The 19,074-nt window shown below is 37.8% G+C and overlaps 1 protein-coding gene across 13 annotated transcripts in view; it reads right to left on the bottom strand.

The window, feature by feature from the left end:
* LOC148646899 (protein NLRC3-like) overlaps positions 1–19,074 on the bottom strand; it is a 1,251,308-nt gene that overhangs the window by 176,523 nt on the left and 1,055,711 nt on the right. For 4 of the 13 annotated variants that reach the window (XM_088608938.1, XM_088608943.1, XM_088608941.1 and 1 more), the window contains exon 1: positions 2,316–3,367. The exons of 5 other annotated variants lie outside the window; for them this stretch is intronic. The gene's annotated coding sequence lies outside the window, so the exon portion shown is untranslated. Of the gene's footprint in view, positions 1–2,315; positions 3,368–19,074 lie in introns of those variants that run through there. 4 more of the 13 variants (XM_088608937.1, XM_088608946.1, XM_088608934.1 and 1 more) reach the window with 3 other exon arrangements.

The following is a 19,074-nucleotide window of genomic DNA, read 5'->3' on the forward strand; positions in this document are numbered from 1 at the left end:
AAGCTCAGATCACCTAGTCAGAATCTGGTCTCAGCGACTGAAAACAAGGACCTACAGTACCACATGACACAAGTAGAGAGGAAAGGGGCAAGGGTATTTCTTCTTTCTGTATCTTTTCTGTTCCTCTCTGTCTTTTTCTGTTTGACTATTTTAATACTATGACTGTTGTCCCACTTTTGACCATCTGTGTTTTCCTACATCTTAGCTCACTTGCAGCCAGACAAACACCTCAATTGTTCCAAACATTGTGTATAAGGCCTGGAATGAAACAATTAGAATATGCACTGCCTTTTTTATGGCATCTACATGCTTATACTCTGTACAATATATAATTTATCATATATCATAAACCTCACAGATAACATTTCAGAGGGTAAAATCATGTAGAACATTTCCTTGTAACACCCCACTTGAACTCAGAAAAAAAGTAAAGGAACAAGGAAATGTGAAGTTAGTTTGATTGATTTATACATGTACTGTAGGTTTGTTTTTTGATGCTTTCTTTTTTGTTTATCTCACGTAAATCCAGGATGAAGTTATTAAAGAGCACAGTCAGGAGAAGGTCAAAAATATATCTCTGAACATTGCTGTAAGCGCAGTCTACTCAATCATGAAGAAATGGAGGGTGTATCACACCACTCAGACACTGCCTACAGTACATCAGGATGTCTTTCCAAACTGAGCAGACAGAGTGACATGAAGAAAGCCATTGCTAAATATCAGCCAGCATGGAGTTTGCAACAGAGCATCTAAAGGACCCTGCAAAATGTGGCAAAAGTGGTCTGAATTCACAGATCAGAATAGCTGAGCAATCAACAGATTACAGTTTTATCTCCTTTATTATCCAACGTCAATGCTGACATTTACTACAACTTAGAAATCTTCAAAATTCAGGTTCTGAAAAAAATGTATTTAAAAAATGCACATGCAGTACATGATTTAAAAATGTCACACAATTGAACAACATAGGAAGGATTTAATTACTTTAACAAGACTTGGTTCTGTATTTTAGAATTTGCTTTCTTATAATTCAGTTATAAATTGTTTTGAATAGTCTTAGTTTTACTGGTACAAAGATCTGAAGTTTTTAAAAAAACTATATACTGTACATGAAACAGTCCTAGAATTGCAGGAAGATGTTCTATAAAATGTGAAATCCATTACATTTTTAATTCACCTTAATATTGAGATGAAGCAATACTTAAAGTAACTAAAACTGTTTACCAAAGCCCTAAAGCAGGCACAGATTACACAATGAAAATGAAAGTGTTGCCATATTAACAATGTCACAAGACTTTGAACAGGCAAACCTCTCTTCAGGCAGATTGTAACGCCGCAAACTACAATGGTATATTTTTAAAGAGGAATATATTTTACCAAATAAATCCCACTTTATCAAACCAAACCAAATAATTCCCATGAATAACTTTACATACCAAACATATCTAAATTAAACCCGCGGTATAGCATGTCTCTCTGCCCTTCACTTTTAACAAATTTATCAATAGTGACCTGTATATTCAAACACCATATACATCTTCTAGACAATATCAGGAAACAATTAGTTCTACAATTTCTGCTTATAAGTTAAAAGTGAAAGTGAAACTAAATTCCCAATAAAACACATGTAAAACATGAGTAAAAGTCTCAGATTTGTTCCAAGTTCTCATAACAAGACATAAACAAGTAACCAATTTAGGTACTATTCTGACGTTTTTGAATAGGTTGGCACCATAAATTGATAAGTATACATTACAGCAAGTAGAATTTACCAACACTTTTTTAAACACTCTGTTTTAATGAAGACGTTTTGTAGAGAAATATAATTTGTATGATCTTTCCAATATACATGGAAAAGAGATATGACATGAAATAATAACAAATTTGTACAAAGCAAATATTATGTTACTTAATGAATCCTGTGTAGTCAAATATTAGACCATAACTGTAAAAGTGAGATTGAACATCAAAATACATTTCTGTGATCAAAGTGAAGTCCTACACTGACAGGAACAGATTATTTTTAGTCTGTAAGTGAGAAGTTTATGAGTGGACAAATTCAATCCAGAGGATGTCTTCAGAATGAACAGTGAAACACAAATTAGAGGACTCAAATGCAAACAGTGAGGTGGTTATGTAAAAGAGAGAAAATCAAGCACTTCTGTGCACAGTTTGTGCAACAGTGGAACAGCTGAATCAGATCTTTGACTTTATTAGCTACTGAAATGAAAACAAATAACCAAATGTGCAAATGGCACCCTCTCTTTTATCACTCTAATTCTAAGTTTCTCATTTTTTAAGCAATGAACTCTTACCTTTGTCTGCTCTTCTGCTCTGGTGTATTAAAGTGGTGAAGATAATTACAGTATGCCTGCTCTTCCAAGAGTGACCTCTGAAAGGAAACTGTTTCATCAGCCACTCCCTGTGTACTCTGTACCTGTTTGGAGAAGACAGGCTACAGCTTATTTTCACTGTTAAATTGTCAACAGAACTGGAGGTGCCATTATCATCTAGAGCAATAGTGGGCAACTATATGGTTGCAGAGGGCCAAAAAACAGTACTGACTGGCAAAGTACAATAGAGCTACTGAAGGCCCAAACGGGACTACTCCAGTTCCGAAAATCAGACAAAGGAGAGAGGTTGTTTCCCCACTGGACTGGCTGAATGAGACTGATCATACTGATTTTCAGGACAATTTGTGGTATCATTACATGAACTATACTGTGAAAAGTACTTGACCAAATGCGTCCTGTTATGTGTGTAGCTTGATGTCTCATTCTACTGCCTCTCCTTGTAGGTTGAGTCTGAAACTTCTCGAAATCTATGGGTCTAAGTCTTCAATCTGTAGCTAATGCTTGCTACTGTATCCTGAATGCCTTTTTTCCTCGTGTTTTCTCACTCAACCCTGGATCGTCCGGAAAGAACTCTCCTTGACAATAGCCATCAAAGAATCATTTAGTGATTTTCTGCTACAATTAAGAATTGTCCTAGTAAATGTACAAAACCCCTACAACTGAATTGCTGGGTTTGGCAGTATCTCCGCTGACACACAACCTTAATCACTATGACATTTCACACCCATATTAAGAAAAAAGATTTAGACTGGTGAGTAATTCTGAAAGTAAGGACAGTTCCACTTTCAGAGTTATTCAGACTTTGGAACTTTGTATTGATACTGATTAAAGCAACTTGCATTGCTGTACTGTGAGGTACTGTAAAGTTAATAAACTGCACCACATCTGACCATAAGGCACTACAGCAGGTGGGCAAAACTGCCCAACACATCATCGGCAGTGCCCTACCATTCATCCAGGGAAAACCTGCTGCAGTCTGAAAAAAGCCACCAAAATTATGTCTGACCCCTCTCACCCCAGTCATAACTTGTTTTCTCCCCTAACATCTGGTAGAAGGTTCCAGACGCTCCAGTTGCACACAACAAGACTCCAAAATAGCTTCTTCCCCAGAACCGTCAAGCTGGTGACGTCCCCACTCCTTCCCATCATGCTATGATCTCTCCTCACTTCTTCCTGTACCCACGATGACTGTACTCCTATACCACTACAAACACAACAACTGAATGTAAGCCAAAATTGTACTGAAAACTGTACTAGTTGTACTATTTATTAATCGCCATATTATTTTTGCACTGTTCGCCGCATTACTTTTGCACTGTTTTTGTCCTGTTTGTATACTTTTCTCTGTTTTCGTATTTGCACAGTTTTTAAAAAGTTTGCACTGGCACCATACTGTTGTTTACACTGTTATTGTTATTGTACTACTGTCTATTGTCTTCTCTACTGTTCTATTTATAATACTGCACCTGAGAGACAAATGAGAAACACCTTTCAGTATACTATGCACCTTTGCAAGTATAATGACAAATAAAGTTGAATTGAAGTTCCGTCTCCTCTCTCTCTTGTGGTCTGTCCCTTTTTTCTTCTTTCTCTCTTGTGGTATCCTTCCCGCCTCTTTTTTCTCTGTCTTGATCTGATGTTATACAATAAAGTGTCTTTCTGGACTTCTGATTGACACTTAATCATCTACCCAGAAGTTAATTAAGGTAACCCAAGGTAAACTTTATGACTACTTTGATCACAGGATCTGGACTCCCATTGTCTCTGTAAACATCCCCTTTGCTTTGAAGCTGGGAATGTTTACACTGCCAGGTGTTACACATTTCATCTAGATACTAAGACACTTCCATTGTCATCTACCTCAGCCTCTTACAATATTTACAAAAGCAAAAATGCATTTTTTTTATTGTAACACAAACAATTTTAATCTGAATATCTCACAGATGGTCCTAAATGTAGGAACCTCTTTTAAATGTTAGCTTTGTAGCTGACTGAAAAAGTAACATAAGGATTCAAATACCTCCTTACCTCTGTAACAGGCCCTCAAAGACTGTTTACTATCTGTCACTGAGGGCACTGCAGAGAGAATTTCTATTTTGGAACAAGTAAATGCTTATTCCATACTGCCATGCTGAAAAGAGAAGAAAAGAAAAACAGAGTTGTGACTGTGGAGCCTTCTTTGGGTGTAAATTCTGTTTTTTCTGTTTCTAGTTAAAAAATAGGGAAGTTGCTCCATCTTACCATCTTAAGGTCATTCTGAATTAGTATCTCTCCCTTAAGAAAACTTGTACATAAATCTGAACCCAGACTGAAGAGCCTGAGGCTTGTAATTGAACAGCTCTGTAGAAACCAATTTGATGTTTATTTGAAAATTAATTAATCCATTAATTACAGTTAAATATCGTAAGTCCAGAAAATGAAAACAGAAATCCAGTATGGTATACAGTATGGTGTCTTTCTGTACTGTTAGTTGGCACTTAATCATGTACCCATAACTTAATTAAGGTTAACCAAGGTAAATTTGATTAATACTTTAATCACGGGATCTGGACAATCTTGTCTCTTAGTCACCTACAGCTGTAATAATATATTGTATTTTGATGGCTTGATCTGACATGTAGAGACAAAGACAAACATCTACAATACTTTTGGATTTTGTGAGTGCCATTTATTAATTTTACATGTCTAATATATGTTTTATTTTTATTTTTAAAGGGTCTATTTAAAATGCAAGAGTACTGTTAGAACAATGTAGTTTTTAATCATGCATGAGCTGAATACATGAATAAAAAAAGTAAATTTCCTCACACAGATTAAAAAAATGTTGTGAAGTAATATCCGCGGATATCCATGTTGTACTTTAACTTAGAACTAGTGTCAGTGTTAGTGTCATTTTTGCACACTGCCTTCATCTAGATGCAATTACTTACAACATTGTTTTGCAAGCCATCACACTACAATGCAACTTACAGTATGTGACAAAGTCATTCAGATCACTATTAATATTTCTTATTCTTATTATAATACAAAATGTGAACATTTTACAACCAGTTTTAGACTGTTAGGAGGGTACTAGTAGCTAGATCATGTTTGACACAACTGTTTTTAAGATAATAATTGTTCTAAATAAAGAATTAAGGTTGGGAATCTGGATTCAGGATTTAGTTTCTGAATAAGAGAGACTCAGTGATATTGTTTGTAATACAAGAGTCCTGTGCAGCACAGTATATGAACTGATTACAAACAGAAGTCACGCATCAAACAATACTTCAACTCTCAAGAATTATAATGTGAATAAATAAGTTGTATACTCAAAGAACCATTGGCCAAACATCTTTGATGAGTTAAACTCTCTGCTGAGAAGACAGAGCTGGCTGTCTTGGTCCATGGTCTGCCTAAGCAGCCACTCACTTTGTCCTGGAGACTAAAGAGGAGTCAGGAAGAAAAGGAACTTAAGCTAGCTTGCATCAGGTGAGAGCCCCTTTTTAATGATTATCCAAATGAAACCTGATTAGAGATAAGTACATGCATTGAGCCTTGGTAGAGAGACTATTACTATTCTGTGTTTTTAGGGAACTTGGGTTTCCTGAGTAAAAGATACCTCAGTTAAAGATGGTATTCCCTGCCTGTTGGTACATTTTTAGAACAGAGTGATTGGCTTTCTTTTATTTTGTGGCATCCATTTTTGAAGAGACAAGAGAGATTTAACTGCAGGTTGGGATTGATTAGGATGTTAAGCCTCTGAAACACCTTGTCTGTACATATTATAAATAAAGTAACTTGTGTGTTGTATGTTTTGTTATGTGTAGTGTAGTGCATGTATTGTCATTTTTAATAAAACTGTGTTAAACCAAATGTGCCAGAATTATTACTCATTTCATCAAAGCTGTGCCACTAAGAATTCCCGTGCCTCTAGTTATACCAACCACTTGGATATATTCTGGACAAATCACTTACAAGGTGGGGGTTTTGAACAATTATTTTACTTATTAACTAAATTGCTTGGTCAATTCCTGATTTTCACCATTTTTGTAACCCCCTATTTGTAACAATATTAATAGATGACTTTACTGAAACAATCGATTTAACTGCTCGGAACCAAGAAACAAGCACAACAGGTCATACCTGCTTTTGGAAAATGAAAGAAATCCAGACAAATTCTACAGGTGCCTATTTCTGTCCTTTTTAATACACTAATCATTTATTTGTGTCATTGCTGTCTGGTGTCAAGGAACTCATAGACTGTTTTGGAGCTCAGTTTGCTCTTGGACTGTGTGTTTCAGGTGAGTAGACTACATATTTACTAGATTCATCTCTGATTAGAGAATAGAAACTGAATATAGAAAGATATGTTTCAGTAACATGAAAATGGTAAAGAGCACAATAATATGTCAATAAATAGATCCTACACATTCATATACTGTGCATACCTTTAATTATATTTTACTACAGTTTTCTTATTTTTACTTTTGTTTCACATGGGGTTAATGTGAGTGACATGGTGACTCAGTGGTTAGATTGCACAGATGCAGCCACTCTAAATGTGTGGTATGTCTTCCAAATATGTTACCTGATGGCCAAAGACAATTGATAGACGATTATGGTCCTTTAGATGTTAGTGAAAGAATTGCTTCATTTAATCTGTTTCTCTACTATGCATATTTAAATCCACTTCATATAGAATTTTACAACTAAAGGAAAATTTTGGTAGTTGAAAATAAAAACAGATGTATAACATAATATACACTTAATGTACATAATTTAATGCAAATTTCAGCAACTAATAATTAGGAAACAATTTCAATTTTGATTATGAAAAATATATTTCACACATACTGTAATGTCTCTCATATATTATATATATACTTAATGCACATACAGTAGATAGTAGTGGAAGCTACTGTATATGGCTGATAACAACAGTGCAGATTCAAGGGTAGATCTCTAAATTCTGGAGTGGAGGTTTGTGGGTATTTACTCCTGTAAATAATCTGCTGCAAAAACGGTGTCCAGGCTGTCATCATAAATGAAAATTTGCTGTCAAATGACTTACTTGAAAAATGAAAACAATTTAAATCTCCTATAGATGTTAAATCTGAAAGCATGGATACTGTAGAAACTGCAAGCAGCACAAAGCTGGGACAGAGAGGGAACTGAGAACTGGGACAATGCAGGCAGTGTGAATATGGTTACTCCAGCTGGAGTCAGACTGATGTTGCCCAGAAATGCTGGTTAATTTTATGCATCCATCTGTTTTATAACTGCTCCATGCAATACAAGGTCATGGGGGAGCTGGATCGTATCCCAGAAACCAATGGGACTCCAGTCCATCACAGAGCATACACAGAATTAAGCTACCAGCTTGCCTGTGGATTGTGGGAGGAAACTGGAGCACACAGAGCTGTGATCCCCTGTGAACACAGGGGAGAACATATAAACCAGACAGATAGCAGCTCAGGTCCAGAATTAAACATGGGGCCATAGTGCTCAGAGGCAGCAATTCTAACACTGCCCCACCATGTCATTCTACTGTCTGTATGTTAATCATTATCTTTATTTCGGTGCATTTTAGAAATTCAGTTCAAAACCAAACTGATGTTGGTCTCAGAATTTGTTACTAGTCATTCTACAGGAGCTGAGAGGGAATTTTTACCTGCTTTTTTCCACTGTGTTTTTTTCTCCTTCTCATGATCAATCCCAACCTACCACAGCTTCTCCAAAAAGCAGGAAGTCAGTATATTTTAAAGACATTTGCTGCAGCAGGGTCTTACAAAATTAGTTTTTACATGTAAATATCCCCCATTGATGTTTAGCCAATACATGTAGATCAACACCTGTGCTAGAAGAAACTGACAAAAATAAATTTTTATATTACATTTGTAATAGAAATTGGCAGATTCTTTTACACAAAACTGGAAACTTAAGTCTTTATCTGCAGAAGACAACTCCATGTGTCTCCGAGGTTTGTGCCCCGACCTTGGAGAGGATCATTAAACTGGAGCTGCTGACAGATCATAAATGATATGAAATAAGGGTTTCTGGATAGTAATTGGAGATTGTTGCATAGTGTATATCATTTTTACCATTACTAGATTTCACAAATCCACCCATTTCACTTGAATCCTGATTTCAAATTCCAAAATTAGAGAGAACATGTCAGCTGTAATATTGAATGAGCGCTATTCTTTCTTTCAAGCTCATTGTAGCACAGCAAAAATAATGTTCTCTAGCTGGCACTTTAGGGACAATTTCCAATTCATTGCTCCTTTGATCTGTTCTATGTGTTTCTGAAATGTTGCATGTGTAGAAAGTACTGTACAGATGCAGCCATTCAAAATGAGCGAGGTACGCTGTGGTAAAATGCGGTGGTGTGTCACATTACAATGCGTCATACCGCATAATACTGCATAATACCGCAGTTATGAGGCTATACCGTTTAGTATCTGGAATCACCGCCAGGTGGAGCTAATAAAGCTTAACCTCTCACGTACAGCATTTGAGCTAGTGCCAGAAAACACTAGGCTTCGAATCCTGATCACTGCTGAGGGACAATCTTTATCTAATTAAAAATTTTAGTTGCATATTCTTTAGACTTTTAATTTTAAACTGTGTATTAGAGCATGTAAATCATTAAACATTAAAAAGTTGGTATTTTTTAGAAAAGCAAGAATGCTCAGTTGGACAAACGTACACAACCTTCCACCTTCATCATAAATATTTTAATTATGCATAAATATTTTACATATCAAAGTCTTTAACTTGGTAATTTACATGGCTTCTGGCTTTAACGTGCTTGTTGTAACATTATTAAGCTTATATTCTGTACTTCATAAAAAGTTTTAACGTTTTTTCCTTTCCTAAGAATAAGTAATAAGAACACCACTTGCTGTTATTGTAAAAAGATAAATATTGTAGTGATTTAACATCACTTGATAGTTATATGAATATGGAATTGTGTAACTAAGCAGCTAAAATATCACAGGTGGACATTTTGGAAACATTTTGACATCCATTTCTTTTTTAAATAATGTATTGTCCTTGTAGTGGTAATGGACAAAGCGCTGCACCCAATGGTTCGAAGCGCGATCAGAGTATTACTTTTGGTTTCTTTCTTATATAGTGAATACATAAAAATAGTCCACTATTATAACTTGTTGTTGGCTCTGGTGTGAATTTGTGTATCTTGATAAATTAAGTGATGGTTTTGTGATTAAGGATTTCTTCGCGAAACAAAGGAGGGAAGAAGGGTTATTTTTACAATTGGCACTCCGAGATTCTGACTGATTTAATTTCCCTCATTTTGCTGAAACAGATAAAGAAATCATGCCCGTCCTTTGGATGAGACGTAAAACCAAGGTCCTATCTCTCTGTGGTCATTAAAAATCCCAGGGTGTTTCTTGAAAAGAGTAGGGGTGTGACCCCGGCATCCTGGCCAAATTTCCCATGCCTCCTAATAATCCCCCTCTATGAATTGGCTTCATTACTTTGTTCTCCTCCACCCCCCCTCCCACTCTGACGGCAGGTGGAGCGACGTGCCAGTTGGAGTATTTCTCAGTCGCATCTAATGGCAACGTCAGCTCAAAGATTTGGTTCAAACCACCAAATGGAGACTGGTGTGCCGACAAGCGGACCCTGCTGGTGCGGGATTAATGCTAGGAAAGAGAGAGAGAGAGATGAAGAAATCATGCAGTAGTTATATGTATTGGAAGACTGTCTGTTTTATTAACAGACACTCCGACTCAAACCTGTGTCGTACAGTGATATACAGTAGACGTGAGTAATGTCATCCCCATTAAACAATGTGCTTATTGCACAAATCCAGCTAAACTAGAAGTATTGCAGAAGGTGATAAACTGTACATTATTTATTGAAGCACAGTTGATTTCAAAGAAGGAAGTCTGTGAAGAAAAGTTAGCTTGAAGTTCGAAAATGATTTTGGCACGCCTGTAGCGTTTTCACGAAATCTCCTAGAGTTACGAAAACACTTGCTGTGTGTACAAAGTACACTATAAATGTTTTCACAGCCTTCACTATGTCTTTTTATTTCCATTTTTTTTACCACGCACAAATATTCTTCTGTCCATATCTTCGCAAGGGAAACACAGAAAGCCTTCAAACCAAACGCATTTTAAAGACCTTTACTTGTGAAAATTTTCACAACCTCTACATAAAACTACCAGTGAGCTAATTCTCTTTTTGTAAACCTCTGATGTGTACACAAGTTCACAATGCGAGAAATTCTGCTCAATACAGCTTAATGCGAAAAACCCATATATCACCATAGGAAGCAAAACAGCGCAGTCTCCAATTACCCAGACTGTACACACAGGAATAAAGCTTTGTTTGATTTCTGAAACCCTTTCTTTATGTCCTATTTTCATTCAGGTAAAGGTCAACTATATATGCAATACTCCTGACAGCAAGAAAATTCCTGTTCTTTACTCAGCAGCTTATTAAGAACAGCACCCTTGATGTTCAAACCCATTCATTATGCACTGGGATAGGGGTATGCTGTTCACAAGCCAATAGCATTTAAACCACAGTACCCACAATGCTACAAGTAAGTGTTTTACACACTAAGCAGGTCCTCTGACCTTTCCAAGCCTTGCTTTGGGCTGTGAAACCTCTTTTAGTTTTTTTTAATGATTTTTTCAATATGGCACAATTAGACATGCGATACACTGGGATAATGGGGTCTTCTTCATGACTCAATGGCTTTTTAAGCACAACACCACAGTGCTGCAACTAAGTGTTTCACACACTAGACAGGTCCTCTGACCTTTCCCAGCTTTGTTTTGTATTGTGAAACTGTTCTTTATTTTTTATGATTTTCTGAAGATAGCACTACAGGTAATACACTGGAATAGGGGGGTCTTCCTAATGACAATAGCTTTTTAAGCATAACATTCACAATGTTGCAACCAAGTGTTTTACACACCAGACAGCCCCCCTCACCATATACAACCTTGCTTTGGGTTGTTTTATTATTTCTGGAAGATAGCACCATTGGACAGGCAATACACTGGGATAGGGGGTCGCTGTTAATGACTTAATAGCTTTCAAACCACAACACTCACACTGCTGCAACCAAGTGTTTTACACTCTAGACAGGCCCTCTGACCTTTCACAACCTTGTGTTGGTTTGTGAATCTTTTCTGTAATGTTTTATAATTTTTGGAATACTGCACCATTAGACAGGGAATACACTGGGATGGGGGATTCTTCTAGTAATTTCTGGGTTTCCTGTGTTTTATTTCAGTTTCACATTGGTTCTGAAAGTTAACACTTATGCAAGACATACTGTTTTTTGGCCATATTGAAACTGTTAGCTTTCTTTCTAAGGGGAGTCTTCTTGATTTTCAAACATAGCTATTATGCTATGCTGTGCAGTATGGGGTGGCTGATTACTTATCAATAGTGCTTGGAATTTAAAACCATTAGAAGGGTTACAAACAACAAGAGGCCATTCACTCAATCTAGCTAATGTAGTAGTTAATAATATATTAATCTGAAGACCTTATCCTGCTTTTTTTAAAGAAGCCCAAGTAAAATGATCAAAAACACAGTTGGAGAGTTGTTGAAGTTGACCCACAACCGGCTAAAGAACTGCCCCTTGCTGTCTGTATTAAACTTAGTTCACTCAGCAGTTTAAACTAAGTGTAAAGTGCTATGAGGAGGAATGCATGAAGCTACTCTCACATTTTTATGAAAGCCATAGTTTTTAAATCATGGGTGCTCCTGCAGTTGAGAGGTCTGCATAAAGAACCCAAAGAATCTAAAAGCTTTACAGCTCAAGGGAAAAGTATCTATAGATTTTGCCAAAGCTATTTGAATCAAATGGCTTTTTTATTATTTTTCAGGAACATATTTATAGCAATGGTTGCAATGGTTGTCCATGCATGTAATAAGGAATACAACAACTAAAAAAATATTTGATTTATCGATAAACACTTCTCTGTTTCCTTTTTGTATTGCTGTTGGATTCCTTTTCCCTAGTTTACAGAACCAATACTGCTGTAGCTAAACTTATAGTTCTTCCACTGAACTATGCTTTGTTTCTTTTAAATCTATCACTACATTTCCTGCTTGCAAAACCTACCACTGTGACATTGTGCATACCATACCCTCATCAGACCAGGGTTTGCAAAATGTACATACAGACGCAGCCATTCAAAATGGGTGGGGTATGTCGCGGTATACCCCGGTGGGCGTGTTACAGTATCACGGGGTTAATCGCGTCATTTGACGTTGTGCCGGAAAGTATCTGGCATCACCTTGTAAAACCGCCAGGATGAGCCAATAAAGCTTAACCTCTCATGTACAGCATTTAAGCTTTTAAATTTAAACTGTGTATTACAGCATGTTAATCATCAGTCATTAAAAAGTTGGTATATTTTATGAAAGCAAGATTGCTCAGTTGGACAAAAGTACACAACCTACCTTTATCAGAAATATTTATGCATCAAAGCCTTTACTGCAGATATTACTAATAGTAATAATAATGAATGACTTTGGACAAGCTGTAAACTCAAAGTATAATTTCTTTAGCACATTTGTACAAGCACTTGGAATCTGTCCAAGCCCTACTTTGTCAGGCATTTTCTTTTACTGCAACGGACATAAAAACTCCCTTGCTTTTAACAGAGCATTTCATAATTTCTAACTATGAAAATTATTTAAACTGCGACACTTATCATTCAACCAGAGCTCAAAATATCACAAGGATCCTCAAGAGCACAGCAAAGACTGTATTAAAAGATACTTGTATCAGATACATGAGAACCCAGGCTTTTTTATCAACGCTTTCTTTTCTGTATACCAGATATTATGGAACCACTTCAGAAGGGTGTCAGCCAGTCAGATTCCAGGAATCGGTACTTTGAAAAATTACACACCGGTATTCCATTTCTCCCTAAACATTTTAAGCATTGAATTCTTTAACTAACATGTGAAATAGCATGTAAAAAAGTGGTAGTTTTAAGCTTTTCTGCTAATACAATATGGAATCGTGTTTCTAAAGAAATTAATAACGATATGATTATATTCGTGTACTGCGACATTTCTTTGAAAAAATAGAATAGCAATATTATGGACAAGTAATTGACTTTTATATTTCTAAATATCACAACATGATCGAATTTAAGTCATTTTAATAACAATGACTAGTCACCTATGCATTACAATATAAACATTTATATTGATTTAAATCACGTTTTGATTTAAATCACAAATGTGTGTTTAAATATGTGTTTTTTTATTCACAATCAGACAAATGCAACATAAATTGATATCTTTATCTTCTAAGTATCTTAATAAACTTTCAGCATAGCTTTCTCCCCGTTTAGATTTATTTTTCTTCGGATCTTGGGATCAAACGTGGAAAGATTAGATTGTAATCGTTTTTATTTTTGAAATACATTTTAGAAAAGTGTAATCTATACTAAAAAGCTGTACACCACCTGCTATAACGATACATATTGTAATACTTTCGAGCTCGGATAGGACGGACACAAGAACTCAGACTTGCGGAGTTAAATCTCAACAAAACAACAACAAATCTCAATATCTTGTAAGAATTATTCGTAAGACAAACCAAAAACTTTCTCAAATTCCTCCAATTATCATAATCCCGCCCCTTATGCAAAACCAAACCCTCCTCCCATCCCAGTTTATCCTCTTTATCATAAACAAAATCCAGCTCAATTTTCATCATAAAGCATTACACAAAATCAATACCTCAACACTCTATACTCAACAACAATAATTCACAAACAGCCAGAACATGTAACTCCACATTCCCAAATAGACCTCATTTCCATAGCCCTGCCCCTTATGCAAAACCAACTCCCTCCCCTGTTCTCTCTCTCCACTGGCGTTTGTAATCGTTTTTATTTTTAAGTAAATTTTAGCAAAGTCATGTATTTTAAAAATCTTAAGATTTCGATATTTATGTCTTTATTTAGTGGTTTCATTAGTGACAAAGGCTAAACTTTTTGGGAAAAATGTCTTTTATGTAAACCATTTTTGCTATTAATTCATTTAGGGCTAGAATATGTTCATTGTCTTCCAATGAAAGAAGGGTTCCTTTCGCCGTAGTCGGGTTGACATTAGAAGCTTGCCACGCCCGGACTGTAACACCAACGTATTAGCATGTTAAAGCAATTTCATTGAGGAGCCTAGCTTTCTTAACTAGTAAGTACTGTACTTTTGGAGGGGGGAGGTGTCTTTCGCTGGAAACTTTCCCCCTTCTACTTTGAAAATACCTGTGAAACCGGTTAAATTCGTCACAGCCAGCACTCCCGCAGAGAGGGGGGTTGTACTTGTTAATGTCTAAGCCAGAAAACATCATTATATCTCATTTTGTATTTCTATAAAAAAATCGTTTGCCCAGCCTAACACTATTGTTGTTATTGTTTTTATCCTGTAAAGCGCTTTGAGGAGCACAGCTTTCTCACCACTTAGATTACTTTTTGATACCATCCTTACACAAAGCAGAAACTTATTGTATTTTCTGATGACATACAAGTGGAAAGATTACAGATTTTAATCGTCTTTTTTCGGAACCAGGGAAAATCTGATCATGTTTCTCTATAAGAATAATAAAAAACTTTATTTTACATATCACCTTTAAAAGTGGCATCTCAAAGCAATACAGTAGATGTAAACCACAGATTACAAAGTAAATACCCAGACAAACGCAAACGCGTTTTTAATAAAATGCTTTAATTCATTCAGCAGAGAGAGAGTGTAAAACCTGGGCGTAACAGCTGTTCCTTTTTCTGATCACTCACTCTCTGGATAAACGTCTCACCTGTCCTGTTCTTTGTTTTCCTAATTTGCTGATTATGCCTTCTGCGATCCACTCCTGCCCTCACACCTAAAGAAGACTATTTCAAATTTCTTTGAGCGGTCCATTGTGCAATTAACCCTTGTATGTGCTGTCCTTAAGGTGATATCACATAAAGGTGATATCACCCTAGGTGATAGCAGCCAAGATGGCGGCGCGCATGGACGCAGCGGCTTCATTAGCTCTCAAACAATGGTGCTTTTTGTTCGTTATTCTTACGTTTTTGTCACGTTATTTACTCAAAACACTGAAGCTTACTTCTCCTACGACCGGAAAACATTACCGGACATCAGAAACAACTGCAGGAATTTCTCCTTTAGTTCGCTCGACCTGGATTTCATCAGCTCGTCCATCCTCTACACCGCAGACCCGGAAGCAGCGGAGCCACCTGACCGTGTCCGCCTGGAGAGGAGACGGCGCAAGCGGTGCGAGCGCAAACAGAAACGCGGTAAGAGAGCCGGGCTGCAAATAAGACTAAAAGAACAGCGGAACAGACCACCTATACCCAGCCTGTTCCTCGCTAACGTACGGTCCCTAGACAACAAACTGGACTAAATAAAACTCAGGCTTACTACTCGCCAGGAAATAAAAAACTGCTGCACTCTTGTGTTTATGGAAACGTGGCTTCACAACAACATACCGGAATCCGCCATTCAGCTGGATGACTTTTGAACTCTCCGATCGGACAGAACAGCCGCCTCTGGTAAAAATAAAGGAGGAGGTCTGTGTATTTATGTCAACCAAGCATGGTGCAGAGATACTACAGAAATCGCTACCCACTGCTCACCCGACTTAGAATATTTAATGGTAAAATGCCGACCCTTCTACCTACCTAGGGAATTCACGTCGGTCATTATTACTGCTGTATACATACCTCCTAACGCTAATGCTAAGGAAGCAGTCAAAATGCTGTCCAAAGCTATTAGTAAACAAGAATCAGCACACCCTGATGGTGTTTTTATTATTGCAGGTGATTTTAATCAGGGAAATCTGAAATCAGTACTGCCTAGCTACAACCAACACGTTGACTGCCCCACCAGGGGAAACAACACACTTGACCTTGTTTACACTAATGTACCCGGTGCTTACAAAGCAGTACCTCACCCCCCTCTTGGACAATCTGACCACATCTCCCTGTTCCTACTCCCAGCCTACAGACGACTTCTCAAATGCACCAAGGCTCCAGTTATAACTGTAAAAACATGGACCAAAGAGGCAGAATCAATGTTTCAGGACTGTTTTGAGTGCACAGACTGGAGTGTGTTAAAAGATGCAGCCTCCCATGGATCCCACACTGATATTGATATGTATGCATCAGCAGTCACTAGCTACATCAGCAAATGTGCTGATGATGTGGTGAGCGTTAAAAAGATACGCAAACTCCCGAATCAAAAACCTTGGATGAACACTGAGATCCGCTCCCTGCTCAAAGCCCGTGATGCAGCCTTCAAATCTGGTAATGAGGAAGAACTGAGAGGGGCTAGGAAAGAATTAAGAGCTGGCATAAAATCTGCCAAGAAACAGTACAAATCCCAGATAGAACACCACTACAACACCAACACTAACCCACGATGCATGTGGCAAGACATAATTACAATCACAAGCTACAAGAGCAAAACAAGCCCTGTAAGCGCTACTGACCCCTCCCTTCCAAACAAGCTTAACACCTTCTATGCAAGCTTCGAAGCTCAAAACCCTGAACCAACCACCTGGACCACTGACTCCCCTACCACCCCACCCCCCACACTATCGAAGCTAGATGTGTGGAAATCACTAAGTAGAGTGAACACACATAAAGCTGCTGGACCTGATGGTATCCCTGGCCTGGTACTCAGAACATGTGCCTGGCAGATAGCTGATGTCTGTACCGACATCTTCAACATGTCCCTGGCCCAGGCCACTGTACCTAGCTGCTTCAAGACAACCACCATCGTGCCAGTACCGAAAAAATCAGCCCCCACATGCCTAAACGACTACTGCCCTATTGCACTCACCCCCATCATAATGAAGTGCTTTGAAAAACTATTTATTCTGCACATTAAAGCCAGCATTCCAAAAACACTGGATCCTCTCCAGTTTGCCTATCGCACAAACCGCTCCACAGAGGATGCAATCTCTATAGCTTTACACACCACACTAACCCACCTGGATAAAAGGAACACCTATACAAGAATGCTGTTCATTGACTTTAGCTCAGCATTTAACACCATCATACCCAGAAAACTTTCTACCAAACTCAAGGCTCTAGGTTTAGATACAACCCTCTGCAGCTGGATCCTAGACTTCCTCATCAGCAGACCCCAGACTGTCAGGATTGGCAACCTCACCTCCAACACACTCACCCTTAACACCGGTGCCCTCAAGGCTGTGTGCTCAGCTCACTGCTTTACTCCCTGTTCACCCACGACTGTACTGCTAAGTTCAGCACAAACACCATCATCAAGTATGCTGAGCATACCACAGTCGTGGGCCTGATCACTGACAATGATGAGACTGCCTACTGGGAGGAGATAAAACAACTTGCAGACTGGTGCCGAACCAACAACCTATGTCTCAACATCAGCAAAACCAAAGAGCTGATTGTTGACTTCAGAAGACAAGGAAAAGTTCACTCCCCCATCTACATAGAAGGGTCTGCGGTGGAGATGGTGAATAACTTCAAATTCCTAGGTGTTTACATCTCTAAGGACCTTGCATGGACACTGAACACCTCCAGTCTCCTCAAGAAGGCACAACAGCGGCTGTACTTCCTGAGAAGGCTGAAGAAAATACACCTACATCCACTGATCCTCACCAACTTCTACAGATGTACGGTGGAGAGCATACTGACCAGCTGCATCACAGTCTGGAACGGCAACTGCACGGGATCCAACCGTAAGGCACTACAGCGGGTGGTCAAAACTGCCCAACACATCATCGGCAGTGCCTTACCATCCATCCAGGAAATATACAACACCAGGAGTCTGAAAAAAGCCACCAAAATTATGTCTGACCCCACTCACCCCAGTCATAACTTGATTGTTCCCCTACCATCTGGCAGAAGGTTCCGGTCACTCCAGTCGCACACAACTAGACTCCAAAATAGCTTCTTCCCCAGAGCTGTCAAGTTGGTGACGCCCCCACTCCCTCCCACCATACTATGATCTCTCCTAACGTCTTCCTGTACCCACAATGACTGTACTCCTACACCACTACGCACACATGTAAGCCGAAATTGTACTGTCCCCTCGATAGCCCAGTAAAACTGTACCAGTCATAATAATATTTAATATTTATTAATTAACCATACTATTTTTAACCATACTATTTTTGCACTGTTCCAAGAATTACCTTGCACTGTTTTTATCCTGTTATATTTTCTCTGTTTGTGGAATTTTGCACAGTTTTGATTACTTGATTACATGTTATTTATGTTATGTTATTACATGTTACTGTTATTGCTATTGTGTTACTGTCTATTGTCTTATTTTCTGTCCTATTTATATACTGCACCTGAGTGACTAATGAGAAACACTTTTCATTATACTATGCACCTGTGTAAGTTTAATGACAATAAAGTTGATTTGAATTGAATGTTCTTCTGTAACACACACCTTTCTGTGTTTTTTTTGTACATCTAAGCTTTTGCAAGTTTTCCTGCATCCCTCTTCTGCACTATGTCTAGTCATTGTTTTTTTTCTGTTTTCTTATTTCAAAGTAACACCTGCTCCATTTCTAAAACTTTTTGCTCATGTGTATTTTTGTATTTTTACATTTATACCTCTAGCACTTTAACGTCCTACATTTTCATTTGCTTTAATTTGTAGACTGAACTTTAGTTTTAGATTTAAAAAGCTTAAGTTTTCACGATTTTTTGTTTCTTGTCCTACAACT

This window comes from Lepisosteus platostomus, chromosome 16 (genome assembly GCF_059453375.1).
Source record: "Lepisosteus platostomus isolate fLepPlt1 chromosome 16, fLepPlt1.hap1, whole genome shotgun sequence".
Classification (NCBI taxonomy): domain Eukaryota; kingdom Metazoa; phylum Chordata; class Actinopteri; order Semionotiformes; family Lepisosteidae; genus Lepisosteus; species Lepisosteus platostomus.